Below are 16,433 nucleotides of genomic sequence, written 5' to 3' on the forward strand. Positions count from 1 at the left end.
GAATAGGAAGGCCTAGACATGCCTACTCTAGTGAGGCTTGTCTATATATGAACTACATCATATGATTGTCAATGTATTTAGAATATGAGTTGGAAACAGGCCTTAAGCTTCTCTTTATCAGAGAACTACTAATTGTGATATTTTTAGCAGTTGTATTGTGAAGAAGAATCCTTTTAAACAAAGTGGGTTTCACTTCTATGTGCTGTATAGTACTAAACAATTTATGGTTCAAGAAGGACTTGAATGTAGAACTTTGAAGGTGTTCATCACTATAGAACTACTTTCACTTAATCCTTCTAGTTTTTCACTTTTTAAAAACCTTGTTCTTGGTAAATTTTAAAGTTGATTAGCAGCAAATATAACTGATAAAGGTAAATTTACACACTATGTACCACATGACAGAATGAAGATAAAGATGGCTGAAGTTTCTTGCAGACAAAATCACCCAAAGAGAATGCAGAGAGATGAAGTATAAATCAGCTGAAGTAGGATAGAACACTACCTCATGGGTTTCAATGGATGTCTGTCTAAAGAATTTCAGAGATCTGCTGGTCAAAAGACCTATTTTCCTTCTACATTGAAATATTAAGTAGGTGCAATTATTAGAGAGCTTCCAAATTAAATGCCACTCTTAGTAGCAGGTTGCTGGATTAGATGGACCAATGGTTGCTTTGAGCTGAAATTATGATTTCATTTCCTGTCTTTATGCTATTTGATTCTTTTAACTGTTCACAGACTGTTCTTTCTTTTTAAAGAGAATCTGACTTGCTGAAATCGCAGCTGTTGCTATATTTGGAGATTTCTGGTCCACTATTTTGAAGAATTTAGTCAGAACCATCTCATGGTTTGCCACAAAAATATGGCACTGTATTGCACCCCCAGAAAATATCACCATTGAACCTTTGTTAGGACTACTTACAGTAGCAATGATTGAGATTCAGTATCAGATTTGTTGTCACTGATTCATCTTCAGTCTGTGTAAATTATTTACTACCACAAGTGTATACAATAGTTCCAATTTTATCTCATTGCTCTTCTCTATTTTGGGATCCTTGTTTATCTTAACTTTTTGTTTGTTTAGTACAGGAGTAGGCAACTTATGGCACACATGCCAAAGGTGGCACCCAAGCTGATTTTTCAGTGGCACTCCCACTGCCCGGGTCTTGGCCACCGGTCTGGGGGACTCTGAATTTTAATTTAATTTTAAATCAAGCTTCTTAAACTTTTTAAAAACCTTATTTTCTTTACACACACAATAGTTTAGTTATATATTATAGACTTATAGAAAGTCTAAAAATGTTAATGTATTACTGGCACGTGAAACCTTGAATTAGAGTGAATAAATGAAGACTCGGCACAGCACTTCTGAAAGGTTGCCGACCCCTGGTTTAGTATTAAGCATATTACATAATGCAATATAAAAGCAGTTTTAGCAGAATTCAATCTCATCACAATATGAATTCACAAGGCGCTTTCAAGAGTTCATAAATTGCTATTGCTTCCTGTGTAATCGAACCCAAGAGTGGTTCTGCAGAATTCCAGTTGTATAAGGCTATTTTTGATCCTGCTACTGTAGTTACAGATACTCATTTTGAAATGCGATCTGCTCAAGTTAATATTTAGCCTGTAAAAACAGTCTGGGAAACAGTAGAAACTATAGTTAATTTTCCTTCAAAAGTTTGTTTAGAGTCAGGACTCCCATAAGAAGTATTTTGAATGATGATTGATTTTAATACTTTCTCACAAGTGAAAAGGTTGTTACTGTATTAACTGAGATTCAAGAATTGTGTCTCCAGCCCTCGCTCCTTCTCCATTAGTACTGAACCTCAGTGATGTCTGTACTGTCTAGGTGAGATGTAGATCTCTGCAAAGTGCAGTATCTGTTGCTCCTTCCCACCCAGAACCTGTGAGCTTCACCTAAGAAAGTACCTAATGGAGAAGGCAGTGAGGCCCCTCTCTGATCCAGGGCGAGGAGACCTCTTATGGCAGGTATCCAGGCTCTTCTCAGGAGTCATACTGCTCTTCTTCCTCTTGCCAGCCAGTTCCATCCACAAGGAGGAAGATCTGCAACTGATGTCACAGGTTCCCACAGGTGCCTTTTCACCATCCCTGGATGATGTGGTCACTCCTCTGCTTTCTCCACTAGATGACAACTGCCAATACCAGGAGCTATTAAAAAAAGTTGCCAATGACCTGCAGATCCCTTGGAGGAGGTGCAGGATCCTCAGCAGTGGCGCCTGGACATCTTGCAATTGCAGGGACCTTCTGTAAGTAAGGTGGTTCTTCTGATCAATGAGGCCATACTAGAACTGGTCAGAGAGGTACAGCACACCCTAGCGATACTTCATTCCTGCTGAAGGAGTTGAATTCTTCTTCAAGTGCTTGCTCATGCTCATTGCATTCTAGGGTATGTGCACACCCACCTGCACAGTTGCTGGAGTTTTTTTGCCTTAGTGCTATCTGTATGCCCAGCACCGATCGTCATCCTGCCAGCCAATGCCACGATGCAGGTCTTGTTCCCTGCTGCTACAGGACTGCTCACCCTTGCGGCACCGGTCTCCATGTCCCTGACACTGGTCCTCGGACAGGCACTGTTCACTTTATTCAAGGCACCGCTCCCCCGCACTGAGAGTCAGCCATCAGACTCAGGTGTCCACAGGCCCACCCTGGTCACCGGAAGGGACTCTTCAGAGTCAGAGCGGGCCTTTAGCCCCTCGCTGAGGCAGCACCAATCTCAGTGGGCCCTGGTAACTACCTCAGCTGTTGCGGTGCTGGCATGGCAGTAAGGCCAGTGGCCAATCCAGTGGCCCTATTGGAATGCATGGGGCACACCAATGTTGCTGGTGCCTTTCTCGCAGCAGTCTTCCCTTGCTGCTTCAGAGAAGCAACCGACAGTACCGGGATCGGTGCGCGGAGCAGACTCCGACACTGGGGGAGAGAGCTGGTGCCCACTGCAAAAGAGGAATATAATGCCCCAGCCCCTCCCCTAGTGGTACAGTTGTTGCCAGATGAGGCAGTTGCTGGGCCTGGGTGGGCCAGCCCACCCATTGACTTCAAGGAACACCAATCCCTGCTGTGAAGGATGGCCTTGAATTTGGGCTCGGAGGTGGAGGAAATGATGGAGCAATTGGACAACCTACTTAAATGTGCTTCCGGTGACAACTCCCTCGCAGGTTGCATATCCTATGCACGAAAGGGTTCTAAAGATAGCCAAGGCCCTCTGGCAAACCCCATCCTCTATCTCTCCAAACTCCAAGTGGGCTGAAAAGAGATATTTCATGCCTTCTAAAGGGTTTGAATACTTGTATACCTACCTGCCACTGGGATCACTGGTCATTTCTGTGGCCAATGAAAGGGAAAGACAAGGGCAGGCAAGATCCACTCCCAAAAATAAAGACGGCAAGAGGCTGGGCCTTTTCAGAAGGAAAGTTTATTCGACAGTCAGCCTTCAATTTTGAGTGTCTAACCATCAAGCCCCATTGGGCAGATGCAACTTTGTTTTGTGGGACTCCCTAAAGAAGTTTAAAGACTTCCTGCTCGAGGACCTGGGCCAGGAGTTTGCTACCATTTTGGAGGAGAGTACCACTGTGGCGAGGAGCTTCCTCTGGATGGCCTGGGATGAGGCCAATTTGGCAGCCAGGGTTGTTACCTGACGAATGCCTCGGACCTTGTCTGGGGAGCCCACCAGGGCAATTTCAGTATGTACGGCTGTTGGTCCTGAGACGATTGCTTGGCCTGCCAGGCTGGCCTGCCAGGCTTTCCTGCCTTACCTGAAGGGTAAGGTGGTGCTGATTCTGATGGACAAGGCCACAATGTTTTACATCAACAAGCAAGGCAGAGTCTGGTTATCAGCCCTTCGTCAAGAAGCTTTTCGTCTGGGATTTGTGTGTGCAGTATGCCCTTCATCTCACGGCTGCACACTTCCCCAGAGCCAGAAATGTGGTGACAGATCACCTCAGCACAACCTTCTCATCTCGCCATGAATGATCTCTCCGTCCAGAGGTGGTCGGTGTGATCTTCCGAAGGTGGGAGACTCCCTGGGTGGACTTGTTCTGGCAGAACAGAAAGTGCCACGTATTCTTCTCGATTCGGGGGTTCGACAGGGACTCCCTATCAGACGCCTTTTTGCTCCCATAGTTGTGGGCTCTAATGTATGCCTTCCCACCGGTGCCATTAATCCACAGGCTCCTTGTGAAGATCAAACAGGACAAAGCAAAGGTTATCCTAATAGCCCCGGTCTGGCCTCATCAGCCCTGGTTTGGCACAGTACTGGACCTCTCAGTGGCTGCCCTGTTGTGACTGCCGCTCTGGCTGGATCGGCTGTTTCAGAACCATGGCACTCCTTTGCACCTGAATTTGGCAGTGCTGCGCCTGATGGCTTTGGCTGTTGCATGGCTAAATGTATGAGAGCAGCCCCAATCTCAGACCCCTGCCTCTGAGTGGACTCTGTGGGGCTGGCTTAGCCAGTAGTCCGAATCCCAGACCCCCATCGTTCTGGGCAGCCCGGACCCCGCTGCACCAGGCAGCCAGGAACCCGGATCCCAGTGCGCAGCCCGGCAGCCTTTAGAGCACAGTTGGGTTGTAGCTGTGTGCTAATTGTTCCACATGCGGCTCGTGGGCCATGGGTTGAGAACCGCTGGACTAGATGATCTTGGTAGATCCTTTTGGCTTTATCTGTGAATCTATACGTTCTTCTTCGAGTGATTGCTCATATCCATTCCAGTTAGGTGTGTGCGCGCCGCGTGCATGTTCGTCGGAGAAACTTTTACCCTAGCAACCCTGGCGGGTCGGCTGGGCGCCCCCTGGAGTGGTGCCGCTATGGCGCCCAATATATATCCCAGCCGACCCGGCCACACTTCAGTTCCTTCTTACCGCCCGTGTCGGTCGTTGGAACTGTGGAGCGCGGCCTCGCTGACCTCCACACTCCCTAGCAGCTCATTTTCTTATCGTGTTATACCGTAGTTGTAGTTAATTGGTGTGTGTGTGTGTGTGTGTGTGTGTATATAGTTAGACAGTCAGTTAGTTAGTGTTAATAGTGTAGTTATTAGTTATAGTTTGAGGGGATCGGGGATCACCCCCTTCCCCGCACCCAGAGCCGGAGCTCATGCCCGGCTCATCGGGTTTCAAGCAGTGCTCGGCTTGTCACAAGCCTATGCCAGTTGGAGACCCCCATGACTCCTGCTTAAAGTGCCTCGGGGAGTCACACTTATCGGCTAAGTGCTTGATTTGCAAGTCTTTCAAGCCAAGAACCAAGAAGGAGCGAGACATTAGATTAAGACAGCTCCTTATGGAAGCGGCCCTGACACCTCCACCCTCGGCACCGAGCACAAGCCAGCCGGTAAGCAAGGGCACCGCCACGGCACCGAGCGCTGCCTCCAAGGACTCACGGCACCGGCCTCTGCCGGTACCGAAACCGGCTCCAAGCCGCTCCCTCTCCCCGAGGTCGAAGACGGCGAAGGCACAAATCATCCCGCCAACATCCACATCGCAGCCATAGCCTGCGCCAAAGACGGACCGCCCGGCACCGATACCTGCCGCGGCACCATCTAGGCCAGCACCGTTGACTCCAACCCCACGAGGGCCGTCGAGTCCGGCACCTGGCGGCTCCCCGGTGCCCACCGTGGTAGAGCCTGCTTCGCCATCTACCCCAGAGACGTTTGCCGCAGCAAAGGATCTGATTGTGATCACCGATGCGCCACCGCCCTTACTCCCGGCACCGCCGGTGCGGGTGCTGCATTCAATGGGCAAACCGGCCCTGACCAGACCAGCTTCGGTCAGCGTAGCAGACCGGCACCGCTCCAGATCACGGTCCTGCGGACGCTCTACATCGAGACGTCGCTCACACTCTCGACGACGATCTCGGTCGCGGCACCGGTCAGACTCCCGGCACCGGCATTCACCTAGGCACCGTTCAGGCTCCCGGCACCGATCGCCTCGGTACCGTTCAGGCTCCCGGCACTGATCGACGTCTTGAGCGTCAACCCGGTACTCGCGGTACCGCTCCAGCTCACGGCACCGCGGCGGGTACCGCACCTCCAGAAGCAGGTCGAGACTGAGAGACTCGAGATCTTGGTCGACCTCCCAGCACCGAGCTGGTCACAGGTCCCGGTCTCGCTCTCGGCACCGTCACCAATACTGACGCCGGTCACCGCAACCCAGAGGTGTAAGGTCTGTCGGAACCTCGGCTCCAACTTTCGCTGCTCCACCATGGCCGTCCAGAGGCACGTCGGCGTCCTCCCAGGCGGGTAGCTACTACGACCGGGACCAGGATCCCGAAGTACCGCTGGGAGTGTTCCAGGACCCCCGCCCGCAGGAGGTGGGGTGTCAACAGTGGGGTTTTTGGACACCCTGGGCATACCATCAGACCGAGGGTGGCCCCCTGCCCCAGACCCGTTCTGCCACCTCAGAACATCTGGTGCCAGAGGCCACGGTTTCCTGCCCCCCCGCGGTTGAGTCGGAAAAACAACTGCCACCAGACTCCCCGGGTCAACTGGAGCAGGAACCGGTCCAGGAGCAGGAGACCACACAGGATGCCCTCATCCCCGGAGTATCCTTCTCATCCTCCTCGCCAGATGAGGCCGTGGCTGGGTCTTCAGCGTCAGGGACCCCACCAATAGACCTCAGGGCCCACCAGGACCTCCTCTGCAGAGTGGCCCTTAACATCAGCCTACCTGTGGAGGAGGTCCCAGAGGTTGAGGACCCAGTAGTGAACATCCTCTCTGCGGACGCGCCTACCCGGGTAGCCCTCCCATTCATCAAGACTATCCAGTCCACCGCCGATAACCTTTGGCAATCTCCAGCCTCTATTCCACTGATGGATAAGGGAGTGGAAAGAAAGTACATGGTACCCTCTCGGGGGTACGAGTACCTCTATGTCCACCCTCCTCCATAGTTGTTCAGTCTGTCAACAACAGGGAACGGCATGGCCAGCAGGCACCAGCCCCCAAATCCAAGGAGGCTAGGTGGATGGACCTCATGGGTCGCAAGGTGTACTCAGCTGGGGCCTTGCAACTCCGTGTGGCCAACCAACAGGCCCTGTTGGGCCGGTATAACTACAATATATGGGTGGAGGTGGGCAAGTTCTCCGAGCTCCTACCCCAGGACTCACGCCCGGAATTTAATGCGTTCCTGGAGGAGGGTAAGAAGGTGGCCAGGACCTCTCTACAGGCCTCCCTCGACGCGGCCGACTCAGCAGCCAGAACCTTGGCCTCGGGAATCACCATGAGGCGCATTTCCTGGCTTCAGGCCTCCACCCTATCCCCGGAACTGCAATATACCGTCCAGGACTTACCCTTTGATGGGAAGGGTTTGTTCTCGGACAAAATGGATTCCAAATTGCAAAACCTGAAGGACAATCGAGTCATCATACGCTCGCTGGGGATGCATACACCTTCCACCCAGCGTAGACCCTTCAGGCCCCAAGCACGCCGCCCATACTTCCCACTCCGCCAGAGGCTGGACTTCAGTAGACGGCATGGCCAGGGGGGCCGCATACGCCAGTCGAGCTTCCAGGGAGGCCAAAACCAAGGGCCCTCCAAGGCACCACCGGGCCCCAAATCCGGTTTTTGAAGGTGTGCCCGGGGACGGCGTACCAGCCTCAAGACAGGATCCTTCCCCTACCTTCTCCAACCGCCTCTCCCACTTCCTCCCGGCGTCGTCCCAATTAACTTCAGACCGTTGGGTGCTGCGCACGGTGAAGCAAGGATGCCACCTACAATTTGCTTCCTCACCCCCTTCCCGCCCCCCTTCTCAGTCCCTCTTCAGGGACCCCTCTCACGAGCAAACCCTCCTGCAGGAGATTCGTTCTCTCCTCGCAGCAGGAGCTATAGAGGAGGTACCTCTAGACAAGAGAGGAAAGGGATTCTACTCCCGATATTTTCTGATTCCCAAGTCCAAGGGAGGTCTCGGACCCATCCTAGACCTGCGAGGCCTCAACAAATGGATGCTCAAGTTGAAGTTCTGCATGATCTCCCTGGGAACCATAATCCCATCCCTGGATCCTGGAGACTGGTATGCCGCCTTCGACATGAAGGACGCATACTTCCATATTGCCGTCTTTCCACCGCACAGGAAGTACCTTCGTTTCACAGTCAGACATCAGCACTTCCAATTCGCAGTCCTACCCTTCGGCCTCTCCACGGCCCCGAGGGTGTTTACCAAGTGCATGGCTGTCGTGGCCGCCCACCTACGTCGGCGGCAAATCCACGTGTTTCCGTACCTCGACGACTGGCTTCTAAAGGGGTCCTCCCAGTCGCAGGTGCGGCAACATGTCGAGGTGGTTACGAACCTCTTCTCCCAGCTAGGACTGCTTCTCAATGCCGAGAAATCCACCCTGGTCCCCACACAGACTTGGACTTCATAGGCGCGACCCTGGACTCTACTCAAGCCAGGGCTTACTTGCCTCAGCCTAGCTTCCAGACTATTGTCTTGATCATACGGAGCTTGCAGGCCTCCACAATCACCTCAGCTCGCACCTGTCTCGCACTACTGGGGCATATGGCCGCACGTACTTATGTGACAAGTATGCCAGGCGCCAAATGAGACCCTTCCAAACGTGGCTTCATTCGGTATTCTGCCCAGGCAAGGACCACCTAGACGTATTGGTGACAGTCCCCTCCGCTCCCTCGACTGGTGGCTAACCCCATCCCTAGTATGCGCGGGGATGCCGTTCCACCCACAGCCACCGTCGATGACTCTAACAACCGATGCATCATCCCTGGGGTGGGGGGCCCACCTAGGGGACCTACGTACCCAGGGCCTATGGTCGTCCCAAGAGTTGTCACTCCACATAAATGTCCGGGAGTTGAGGGCAGTCCGCCTCGCGTGCCAGGCGTTCCAACAACACCTGCACGGCCGTTGTGTTTCTGTATTCACGGACAACACAACGGCCATGTACTACATCAACAAACAAGGGGGAACCCGTTCGTCTCCCCTATGTCAGGAAGCCATTCGACTCTGGGACTTCTGCATAGCCCAGTCGATAGATCTTGTGGCATCCTTCCTCCCAGGGATCAGGAACGCACTGGCGGACAGACTCAGCCGATCCTTCCTATGTCACGAATGGTCGATCAGGCCAGATGTCATCCATTCCCTACCCCAGAAGTGGGGATTTCCCCGCATAGACCTATTCACGACCAGGTCCAACAGGAAGTGCCAGGAGTTTTGCTCCTTTCAAGGTCTCTCTCCCAGGTCGATCACGGACGCATTCCTCCTGCCATGGACCCACCACCTATTGTATGCCTTCCCGCTGTTTCCTCTGGTGCACAAAGTCCTGTTGAAACTCCGCAGGGACAAAGCGCATCTAATCCTGATCGCACCTGCGTGGCCCAGACAGCATTGGTTCACCGCCTTGCTGGATCTGTCCGTGGGCCATCCGATCCCCCTCCCTCTCCACCCGGACCTGATCACACAGGATCACGGCAGGCTCTGTCACCCGGACCTACGAGCCCTCCGCCTCACGGCATGGCTCCTGCATGGCTGAACACGGCAGAGTTGACCTGCTCCATACCGGTTCAGCATATCCTCCTTAGCAGCAGGAAGCCTTCCACCTGCTCAACGTACACGGCCAAGTGGAAGCTCTTCTCTTGCTGGTGCGCTACTCAGGGTGTGACCCCTTCGGAGGCTCCGATTCCCACGGTCCTAGACTACCTATGGTACCTGAAGCAGCAGGGCTTAGCGACATCCTCCTTGTAGGTACACTTAGCGGCCATATCTGCCTTCCGACCAGGAGAAGGTGGCCGCTCCGTATTCTCCGACCCCCTAGTCGCTAGATTCGTTAAAGGCCTGGAGCATCTCTATCCCCCCATACGCCGCCCTGCTCCTACCTGGGACCTTAACTTGGTCCTAAACAGGCTCACGCTTCCACCATTTGAGCCACTGGCAACTTGCTCGCTCCTGTACCTGTCATGGAAGACGGCCTTCCTGGTGGCCATTACATCGGCCAGGCGGGTCTCCGAGCTGAGAGCTCTTACAGTGGACCCGCCCTACACCGTTTTCCATAAAGATAAGGTACACCTGCGACCCCACCCGGCGTTCCTCCCTAAGGTTGTGTCTGCCTTCCATACCAACCAGGACATCTTCCTCCCGGTCTTCTTCCCTAAGCCCCACTCTTCTCGGAGGGAACAGCAGCTACACTCCTTAGATGTATGCAGGGCACTCGCTTTCTATATTGAGCGAACAAAGCCGTTTCGGAAGTCTCCTCAGCTGTTCGTGGCGGTCGCAGAACGATGAGGGGTCTACCAATTTCCTCCCAGAGGATTTCCTCCTGGGTGACTGCATGCATTCGTGCATGCTATGATCTAGCTCGTGTCCCCTCTGGCCACCTCATGGCACATTCCACAAGAGCTCAGGCATCGTCGGCAGCCTTCCTGGCGCAAGTGCCTATCCAGGAGATATGCCATGCAGCGACCTGGTCATCGGTCCACACATTCACCGCACACTATGCACTAGTCCGACAATCAAGAGATGATGCGGCCTTTGGCGTAGCAGTTCTAAATACCGCCACATCTCGCTCCGACCCCTCCGCCTCGGTAAGGCTTGGGAATCACCTAACTGGAATGGATATGAGCAATCACTCGAAGAAGAAAAGACGGTTACTCACCTTTGTAACTGTTGTTCTTCGAGATGTGTTGCTCATATCCATTCCAAACCCACCCTCCTTCCCCACTGTCGGAGTAGCCGGCAAGAAGGCACTGAAGGGTGGCCGGGTCGGCTGGGATATATATTGGGCGCCATAGCGGCACCACTCCAGGGGGCACCCAGCCAACCCGCCAGGGTTGCTAGGGTAAAAGTTTCTCCGAACGTGCACGTGGCGCGCACACACCTAACTGGAATGGATATGAGCAACACATCTCGAAGAACAACAGTTACAAAGGTGAGTAACCGTCTTTTTCAGAAATACTATAGGTATAGTCTATAGTAGGAGTTCTCAACCTATTTATTTTGAGCCCCCCCCCACCAACATGCTATAAAAACTCCACAGCCCACCTGTGCCACAATAACTGATTCTCTGCATATAAAAGCCAGGGCTAGCGTTAAGAGGTAGCAAGCAGGGCAATTGCTTGGGGCCCTATTGCAGAGGGGCCCCTGCAAAACTACATTGCTCAGGCTTCGGCTGCAGCCCCAGGTGGTGGGGCTCAGGGCCCTGGACCTCAGCCCCATGTGGTGGGCTTTCAGCTTTCTACCCTGGGCCCCAGCAAGTCTAATGCTGGCCCTGCTTGGTGGCTCCCCTCAAACCTGCTCATGGCCCCCAAGGGAGCCTCGGACACCTGGTTGAGAACCACTGGTCTGTAGAGGTATCCCATTCCCAGCAAAATTCCTGTATACAATCATCTTACCGCTGTTTACCACTTTAAGACATTAATACACTTATCAGCTTGTTTGCTTTTTTACCACCTATCCCAGGGTGCCTTACGACTTCTACAGAGGGGGTAAATTCTTTACTTTATTTCCTGGATCATAAATATAAACTTACAGGCGACATTAATATCCTTAATTTACAGTAGAACTCACACCGATATCAGTGGAGGCTTGCACAAAGATCGATTGTAGAATGTAGCCTCTATGGTAAACAACTGAGAGTTTAGTTACTGTTGTTGGGTACCTAATTGTTATTTTGAGGTTGTAATTAGCATGCCAGAAAACCAAAGCAATTCAATGCGCTGCAGCTGCTTTGGTGATGAGTCAGTGTAAAACTGAACCTTTTGGCATGAAAACTACCAAGAGGAAAAGCTACTGCTGATGAGATCCTCCCATTTGGGATATTTAACTTTTGGAAAATGAATATCCTTTGTAAGCTAACTGATATCTAGCGTAATTCTGTATGTTGGAAATAGTCTAGTTTACGGAACTGCAATCTAAATGATATCCATACAGCTCTTGAAGATTATTGTAAATCACTCTGAACAGGAGATTTCCTTTTTCCATTTCATTAGCAATTGACATAATTTTTGTATTACCAATAAACACTTTTATTAAGTGAATTAATTTGTATTTTTATGTCTTTATTCATTTAAATTAACCACTTCTTTATGGATTCATACTGTAGGTTGAAGAGAATCTGTTAAGATTTATGTTCCTTATTTTGTGTATTACACTTATTTAAATAGTTGGGCCTCTCTTCATTACAGAAAACATAAAAGGTGCTTGATGCTGCAGATTCATTAGCTTTGCAATCAGTGCCAGTTTTGCCTCAGTGCAAACTGCTACATTTGACTAGCTTTTTAACATAAGGTGTAGCCGTTGTTGGGGATAGGTGAAGAAATATTAATATTCATAGGGGTGCAAACTCCAACAGAGGGAGAAACCAACTTTAAAGCTGAAGCTGTTGACACACACAAACAGTGGCTTTATGTCAGATTTTAAATTTCATTTTTTATATTTATAAAGCACATTCCTATAGTGGTGGTGGTGGTGTATTGACTCAAAACCACCAAACTATCAAGTTAATCAAGCCAGTCGGACAGATTCAGCTGTCAAGGGACCAGGAAACTAAACCTCCTATGTTCAAACAATTAAACTAATGGTTGCAGGTGGATTTTTTCTGTATGGCTCCAGTCATAGTTGCGCTAACTTTTTAATTGAAATTGTTGCTGTAGGAGCATAAACGGCTGTTACGGATTCGATCACAGAGACCCCCTTGGGACACTCACCTGATGTGCTGGAATTACCTATGAGCCCTTTTCCCCTGCCTGCTTGGGACTTCCAGAACCCTGTCTTGTGTGTCTGGCTCAACTAGCCTGCTGCAACACAGACCCAGGTCTGGTCCATGCCCCCAAAGCTGCAGACTTTAACCAAAAACTGCTCAGCAGGTCACCTATCTCCAGCACCCAGACACAGAGTTCCCAATGGGATCCAAACCCCAAATAAATCTGTTTTATTCTGTATAAAGCTTATACAGGGTAAACACATAAATTGTCCGTCCTCTATAACATAGATAGGTAGATATGCACAGCTGTTTACTCCCCCAGGTATTAGTCACTTACTCTGGGTTCATTAATAAACAAAAGTGATTTTATTAAGTATAAAAAGTAGGATATAAGTAGTTTCAAGTAATAACAGACAGAACTAAGTAAGTTATCAAGCAAAATTAAAACAAAACCACGCAAGTCTAAGCCTAATACATTAAGTAACTGAACAGGTAAATCTCACCTTTAGAGATGTTCCAATAAGTTTCTTTCACAGACTAGACTCCTTCCTAGTCTGGGACCAATCCTTTCTCCTGGTACAGTCCTTGTTAGTTCGAGCTCAGGTGGTAACTAGGGAAGTTCTCATGACTGGCAGCCCCCTTTGTTCTGTTCCAACTCCTTTTATAGCTTTGGTACAAGGTGGGAATTTTTTTTCTCTCTGGGTCCTCATCCCTCCTTCTAAATGGAAAAGCAACAGGTTTAATATAGATTCCAGTATCAGGTGACATGTTCACATGTCCTGTGAGACTCTAGCCTCCATTTTTCCAAGGCTGGTCCACACTACTTAGGAAGGTTTGCAAGTAAACAGAGCCTGGGTTGGATATGAGTCAGCAGCGTGCCCTTGTTACCAAGAGGGCCAACAGCATATTGGGCTGTATTAGCAGGAGCATTGTCAGTAAATCAAGAGAAGTGATTATTCACCTCTATTTGGCACTGATGAGATCACACCTGGAGTATTGCATCCAGTTTTGGACCCCCCACTGCAGAAGGGATATGGACAAATTGAAGAGATTCCAGCTGAGGGCAGCAAAAATAATTAGGGGGGTACGGCACATGACTTACGAAGAGAGGCTGAGGGACCTGGGGTTATTTAGTCTGTGGAAGAGAAGAGTGAGAGGGGATTTGATTGTAGCCTTCAACTACCTGAAGGAGGGGTTTCCAAAGAGGATGGAGCTAAGCTGTTCTCAGTGGTGGTAGATGACAGAACAAGAAGCAATGCTCTCAAGTTGCAGTGGGCGAGGTTTAGGTTGGATATTAGGAAAAACGTTTTCACTAGGAGGGTATTGAAGCACTGGAAAGAGTTACCTAGGTAGGTGGTGGAATCTCCATCCTTAGAGGTTTTTAAGGTTAGGCTTGACAAAGCCATGACTAGGATAATTTAGTTGGTTTTGGTTCTGCTTTGAGCAGGGGATTGGACTAGATGACTTCCTGAGGTCTCTTCTAACCCTAATACTCTATGATTCTAAGGCAAACACATGACCTAGAGGAGATGGCATAGGGCATCCCTAAACAAATGGAATATTGTCCTTGCACTCTGTTTTGCCTTTAAATGGACTTGACAAATCCAAACTAGTTAACTAGTCTGTGATCACCACTAGGAATGATTTCCTGGCCAAACCCTAGGCAAGGAGGTGGGCAAACTACGGCCTGTGGGCCACATCTGGCCCTGGGGACCCTTCTGCCTGCCCCTTGAGCTCCTGGTCCAGGAGGCTAGCCCCCAACCCCTCCCTTACTTTTCCTCCTCCCCTTCAGCCTCAGCTCCCTGCGCCACCAGTGCAATGCTCTTGGTGGCGGGGCTGCGAGCTTCTGGGGCAGCGCAGCTGTAGGGCCCCTCTGACCCGGTGCTCGGTGCTGCTGCGCATGGCTGGCTCCAGCCGGGTGGTGCGGCTGTAGCACTGCTAGCCACTGGTGCGCCGAGCAGCGGGGGTTGGCTAGAGGGCAGGGGATTTCGGGGTGGTGATCAGGGAGGTGGATAGAGGTCGGGGCGGTCAGAGGGTAGGGAACAGGGGTTGAATGGGGACAGGGTTCCTGAGGGGGCAGTCGGGAATGAGAAGAGGGGTTGGATGGGGTAGCGGGGTGCAGTCAGGGGTGGATGTTCTGGGGGCTGTCAGGAGACAGGGAGCAGGGTGGGTTGGATGGCACAGGGGTTTCGGGGGGGCCGTCAGGGAACAGGAGGTGTTGAATGGGGCAGGAGTCCAGGGGAGGGCTGTCGGGGGGTGAGAAGCAGGGGGGGTCAGATAGGGGGCCAGGCCGGGCCACGCCTGGCTGTTTGGGGAGTCACAACCTCCCCTGACTGGCCTCCCATACAATTTCCTAAACCCGATGTGGCCCTCAGGCCAAAAAGTTTTCCCTCCCCTGCCTCTGTGGTCATTCAGTAACAGACTTAAAAGTGGCAATTTTGTAAGAAGAAAAGCGTCAAAAACAGACTCCAACAAGAAACTGCTGAACTTGAATTAATATGCAAACTAGATACCATTAACTTTGGCATGAATAGAGACTAGGAGTGGCTGAGTCATTACACAAATTAAATCTATTTCCCCATGTTAAGTATCCTCAGACCTTTTTATGGGCCATCTTGATTATCACTACAAACCTTTTATTCTCCCGCTGATAATAGTTCATCTTAATTAATTAGCCTTTTAGAGTTGGTATGGCAACTTCCACCTCTTCATGTTCTCTATATGTATGTATATTTCTTACTATATGTTCCATTCTATGCATCCAATGAAGTGGGCTGTAGCCTACGATAGCTTAATCTCAAATAAATTTGTTAGTCTCTAAGGTGCCACAAGTACTCCTGGTTTTTTTGCAAATATGGAAAGTTCAGTTCTTTTACCTGGCTTTCTCATCTGGTTGAGTAGATAAAAAGCACTTGTGGTCCTATTTCCTTTGTCACTGAAATAATTCCACTCTAGGTTCTGGCTTTCTCCAGATTTAGTGGTACAGCCAGTAGGGGAATATCTGGACAAAGTAATGCATATTAAATAGGTGGCATATGTTGCTTGGGCAAATTCCACTTGGCCTGTGAGGATGAGATGCCTAACTTCCTCAGACCTTACATCCAGAACTTAGCTAGGAACAAATGTAGAATATGATTGTTCCAAGCAAATTTTTATCATGGATGCATTTTATTTAGCAGTCAGAGAACAAATTTGGAGGCTGGGTGTGTCTCTTTGCAGTATAGGTCAGTTAACATACAGGAAATATGACATTGTTTTTAAGTACTGGGAGGATTTATAAATGCTGTTTCCTTTGAGAGGTATTGAAATACATGGTTTATATTTCATGTGGCTTGGAAAAAATATTCTTGTTGGCAGACTCTAAAATGAAATATTTAATGCAACTGTATTTATGAGAGAGACTTAAAGAAAAAGCAGAAATCATGTAAAGGTCCTATAGGTGTCTAATTTATACCACAGCATGTATTCCAGACTTTGTGTCATTTGGGAAAAATGTGTTCTGTTTTAGACTGCAAATGTGAAGATCTTTAGGAATCACAGATGAATGATAAATAAAAAGGGTCAGTTTGCCTAATGCCACCTTTTCCAGTGTTTTATTAGCAATAATTCTGGTATAAATGTACATTAGAAACTCAGTGATGCTCCCCAGATGTGTTTTTACCATTTAGAAAAGAAACTGCTAATTCAAAACATGTTTTACGATAAAAGCACAATGTAAAATAAACCAGACACACATAGTGTAGATAGTGTATATAAAGGGGCAAAAGGGAGTAAAAGCAATTAATTT

General features: G+C 49.7%; 1 protein-coding gene across 3 annotated transcripts in view; it reads left to right on the top strand.

Moving 5' to 3' along the window:
* Positions 1–16,433, top strand: part of MCPH1 (microcephalin 1) — a 203,078-nt gene that overhangs the window by 41,658 nt on the left and 144,987 nt on the right. The gene's annotated exons all lie outside the window — the stretch shown is intronic.

The sequence above is a fragment of the Gopherus evgoodei genome, chromosome 3 (assembly GCF_007399415.2).
Source record: "Gopherus evgoodei ecotype Sinaloan lineage chromosome 3, rGopEvg1_v1.p, whole genome shotgun sequence".
Lineage (NCBI taxonomy): Eukaryota > Metazoa > Chordata > Testudines > Testudinidae > Gopherus > Gopherus evgoodei.